General features: G+C 37.8%; 1 non-coding gene across 1 annotated transcript; it reads right to left on the bottom strand.

The window, feature by feature from the left end:
• Positions 1-4083: 4083 nt before the first annotated feature.
• Positions 4084-4190, bottom strand: LOC111902427 (small nucleolar RNA R71). Its single transcript, XR_002853773.1, has one exon. It is a non-coding gene; the product is annotated as a small nucleolar RNA R71 (small nucleolar RNA).
• Between the last annotated feature and the right edge of the window lie 1133 nt (positions 4191-5323).

The following is a 5323-nucleotide window of genomic DNA, read 5'->3' as shown; positions in this document are numbered from 1 at the left end:
TACAATTGGCGTTAGTTGGTCTTTATTTTATCCAAAACATCACAACTTACCAATTTCAAATGTACAAGAGTAGAAAACATTTTACTCTTACATTTGACAAGTGTTATAAACCTTCTTTAAGATCTGTCACTTAGGTTACAATATTGGAGTATGACTCTAAGAATTGTTTTGGAACGAAGTATGACTCATTTTCTTGATTTAATCATTTCAACAATTCATGATCCCTCTTCTTAGCCATAGGAATGCACTAAGATGTCCTTAGAGGACCAATTGTGATATGGTTTCTTAATCATTAAGATGATCACAAAACATGATACTAAAGTACTCTCCCATCTTTCTGCCTAATTTAATTCTTCTCATTCGTTCTGCCATACATTGAAACTTTTCCAATGTTTCAGAATTATACTTAAACTTTTAAGTATAACCATGTTTACTAAACTCTAGTAAATCATGACGAATAGTCTTATCGATCTTTGTGGTGGACTTGACTAGTGCACAAGAATGTGTATTCGATCCTTTAGTCCTTCACTTGACTCACATATACATGTGAACAAGGAATTAATCTTAATTTTCCAAAGATGAAAATTCTCATTCATCATACAATACAACTTGCATGATTCGAAGTTTCGGTCCAATTGAACTTGGGTGATGAGAATCTTTCCTTATTTGGTAAATTTAGACACTACCTCAAATGAAAGAATCAAATTCATATTTCCATTATTGTTAGTAACATACAAACATCAATTTTTCATAAATGCATTGCAAGGAGAATTTTTTTTTTTATTTATTAAAATGCAGAATTTTTTTCCTTACAATGCAACTTTAAATGAAAACTATGCTATTACATATTTCGTAACAATCTATCATAACCCCTAAGTAGTAACTCAAGAATCCTATCTTCGAAACATACGATTTAAATCCATCTTCGTGATCAGATTCAACATACTCTTCTTTTAGGCTTCCTTCCCTTTGCTTGATCCTACAAAACATCAAAATCCAACCTAGTCACATCACGTATTAAGAATCAACAATTAGGAACACAACACAGTTAGATAGTAGACTTACCTAATCCAGAGTCAAACTTTCGGATTCTTCCTTCTCATAGATCTTTCAGGTAGTTAGGGCATCTTCGCAACCAATTCCGTTCTCTTGACAATAAAAACATATAGACTCTTTGGGAATGGTACACGGGACTATCCTAGACATAACCTTTCCCTTTACCATTTGTTCAACCGATTTGATCAAGGCCGATCCCTTTCCACTGGGAAGAGAAAGCTTTTCTGGATTTTCAATGATACCATCGCCAATGTCCATGTAACTTTGAGAAATAGACCTTCCACCCAAATTTACTTTTCCAGTGCACCAAAAAATTTATGATTCAACAGCAACAAGCAAATAAGAAAGATCAATGAGGGTCATGTTATGACCTGTCACATAGTTGTCCTTAATGAAATCACTACACGACTCAGGAAGTGACTGAAGAACCCAGTCAATAGCAAACTTCCTTGGGACAACGACACCCAACATTCTCAACCTGTCAATGTGTGACTTCATCTTTAAGACATTAGTGCACACAGGTCTTCCATCATTATGTTTCATTGCAAGTAGGCCTTGAATGATCTTGAAATTTTCAAGTCTTTGCGATTGTGGGTGAAGGAGAATAACTCGAGGTGGTGGAGGAAGAGCAGTATGATTTCCATGATCCAATCGTAGGACATCATCTTCATTAGTGATATGTGCATATTTAGTTCATATTAAGTGTAGATTTTTATTCATTTATTAGCTAAATTATTGCATTTCATGGACAAAAGGTACTTAAAAGTGTTTGAATTATGTTTTTAGTCCAAAAGTGTAGCTCGGAAGCAAAAGGAAGCAGGAGAAGCGGTTGAGAGCTTGAGAATGGAACAAAGAAGAAAAAGACTAAAAATAACACTTACTCGGCGAGTAGGGTCGACTACTCGGCGAGTCCACACGAATATTCGAGAAGATAAACACTCGGGGACCCAGAGACTTATCGCATCCGGGGACTGACAGATGGACTCGACGAGTCGGCACAGGACTCGACGAGTCGATTCGTATATATAAAGATAACTCCTCAGAACGATGGAGGAGAATTCTGGAACGATTCAGAGAAGTTTAGCTGCGATTAAAGAGTCAGAAAAACCCTAGAGGACGGAGATACAAGCTAGAATTCAATTTCGAAGCAGATTTGAGGCAAATTTCATCATTCTACTTCATCTTTTGTTTTTTCATTATGGTTAAACAATTAGAATCTATTTGTTTGCTGTTATTTACTTCAATCATGAGCTAAAACTCTTAAACTTCTGTTTGGGGATACAAAATTGATACTATGGTTTGATTATTTGTAGGATTAATTCTAAGTTGGTGATTTTTGTTATTTTAGCTTGCTAAAGAACCTTGTGTGTGAATGATAATTAATTTTCTGTTAATCGGAAGGTAATTGATTATCATGAACATCTATTAATTATCAACCTCATATGCTATGTGATCACTTTGTCATATGTCTAGGATTAATGAACATGAAACTAGAGTTAATGAGAAAATTAAGTAAATTCATGTGTGAGCTTGTGTGATGACCATCAACAAGAAGTTAATTAAAAGACTAAATTAGTTAACTATTGCAAGTCTAAATTAACCCGAATAAATAAGCTAGTGAATTTAATTAAATTAGACAACTGGCCACTGTTTAAGTTAGTTTATTTGCTAAGGATTAGTGTAGTGAATGCGAATCTAATCACTTGAATCGGTAACCAACAAAAGAGTTAATTCATTGCACTATTACCTTGAAATCAACCATAGGATCAATTGAGTTGAACTAAACAGAAGTTCCTTCCCATTATTGAATCTAGTTAATTCTTTGTTTTTCTAAGTTTTAGATTAAGTAATAGTTAGTAAGTTTTCTAGTCTTGTAAAACTAGAGAAAACCCCCTACTTAGTAATTACTTTAGATAGAATTAGTTTTTAGTTTTAATTTGCCGTTCCCTGTGTTCGATACCCTACTTATTCAACTATACCACAATTGATAGGTCCACTGCCTTTGTGTGTTTATTTTATAACTAAAAGTAGGTTTAAAACTAAGTGAGTTTGCACACATCAAGTTTTTGGCGTCGTTGCCGGGGAACGGTTCTAAAATTTACGTTAAATTCTAATTTAATCGATCCTTTGTGTGGGATTTATCTTACACAAAGTTAATTAAAAGGTAATTCAGTAAGTAGTATAAGTTTTCATAAATATCTGTTTTTAAAGTTACTAGAAATTTTTTTCTGTTTTTGCCTTGAACTCGCCGAGTGCACTCGTGCCGACTCGGCGAGTATATCGCTGTTATAGTTTTCATTTTTTATTTTATTTTTGTTCTTTTTACATGTTTTTTGTTTTGTTTACAGTTGTTTCATGACCCGAGGATCTGATACACCTCTGGTCCCTCCTCTTGAAAACCCGAAATCCGCACTAAGGAGGAGCAAAGGCAAAACCGTTGGAGAATCTGCTTTTTCAAAGAACTCGCCACTCAAAAACCTCAAATCTGTTTTCAGCAAGAAGAGGAGCAGAAAATCAGGAGCATCCAGTGCCTCTTTGACAATCGGAGACCCAATTCAAGAAGACACCGAGTACGAGACCGAGGAAGAAGAAGAACCCACATACGAGCATGAATCCGAGTTTGAAGACAATTTAGCTATCACTATGGCTAATATCGATGAAGTCCCCATGAGGGAATGGAAGAAGAGGACGCACGATGACATCGGCCCGAGACTTGTGCAGCCCGTAATTCCCGCAACCGCTACATTCGAACTAAAAGGCCATATTCTCGCTCAACTCAAGGAGATTCCTTTTTATGGGAAGGATAACGAAGACGCCTACAAGCACTTGGATGAAGTAAATGGTATGGCTGACTACTTCAATGTACCGAGTGTTCCACGCGATACCCAGCTTCTTCGCATGCTTCCAGTCACATTCAAAGGTGCTGCAAAGGATTGGCTAAAGTCACTTCCTCCCGGATCGGTCACCACATGGGCCAAGATGAAAGAAGAGTTCATAGACCACTTTTGCGCGCCCTCCAAAATAGCCAAGCTAAAGAAAGCCATTGTTAACTTCGAGCAACAACCCGGAGAATCTCTTTATGAAGCTTGGGAAAGATACAAGAGCTTGCTTAGAAATTGCCCACACCATGACCTCAATAGCCAACAAGAGGTCTCCATTTTCTATGATGGAGTCAATGTCACCACAAGGCAATTGCTCGACTCACAAGGCCCGCTCACGAAGAAGGCGCCCCCGGTAATCGAGGAGCTAATTGAAGAATTCTCTAAGCATTCTAGAGAACACCACAATCCAAGAAATGAAGTAAGTCAGGGGGTAGTGAACTCGGCAAATGATAGCATGGCGGCGGTGATAGCTAAGCTCGATAGTCTAGATAGAAGGATGACAAAAATGGATCAAACAATCCATGCTATTTGGGTTGGATGTGAGAATTGTAGAGGGCCCCATCTCACAGAGGATTGTGATTTGGATGAAAATGGAAACAATAAGGCTCAAGTTTTCTATTCAAGTGGCGATAGATACGACGAGAATTGGCGGAAACTGAAGAAGGAATGGCTCCCATATGAAGAATACAAGAAAGCTAAGGAGGAGAAATAAAATCAGAGAGAGAGGGGATTTTATCAAAAGGAAGAACCGGTAATGGAAAAGAAAGCAGATTTAGAAGAATTGTTCACTAGATTCATAGCCGCGTCCGAAAAGCGACACAATGATCATGATGCTGCAATACACGAGACCAGAAATATGCTAAGGAATAAGTAGGCATCCATTCTCAACATTGAGAAGCAGCTGGGACAGCTTGCACATCAAGTGAACGAAAGAAGACCGGGTCAACTTCCAAGTAACACCGAAACCAATCCGAGAATGGAGAATGTGAGTGCAGTGACTTCCAGCAATGAAGAAATTTTCACACATGCACAAAGGATCTCCAATAGGAAGACAGAAAGGGCAGAAGAGTCGGCTCCAGCTAAACCCGACCAGACTCGTCGAGTCCCTCTAATGGACTCGACGAGTGCATGCGTAAATGACAAAACTATCATTCCCTTAAAGCCATATAATCCCCTTTTGCCATACCCAATCAAAGCCATGTCTGCGGAAAAAATTTGAAGCTTATAGAGCTTTTATGGAGCATGTTAAAGCCCTACAAGTCAATGTGCCATTTGTAGAAACAATGCTCAAAACACCCAAGTACTTCAACTTACTAAAAGGTCTCTTTGCTGCTACGAAGGATTTAGCTGAAGTCGCGGAGATAATATTGAGTGAGCTACCCGAA

This window comes from Lactuca sativa, chromosome 3 (assembly GCF_002870075.4).
Source record: "Lactuca sativa cultivar Salinas chromosome 3, Lsat_Salinas_v11, whole genome shotgun sequence".
NCBI classification, from domain to species: Eukaryota; Viridiplantae; Streptophyta; class Magnoliopsida; order Asterales; family Asteraceae; genus Lactuca; species Lactuca sativa.
The sequence above is the reverse complement of the archived record's forward strand: the minus strand, read 5'-3'. Positions and strand labels throughout refer to the sequence as shown.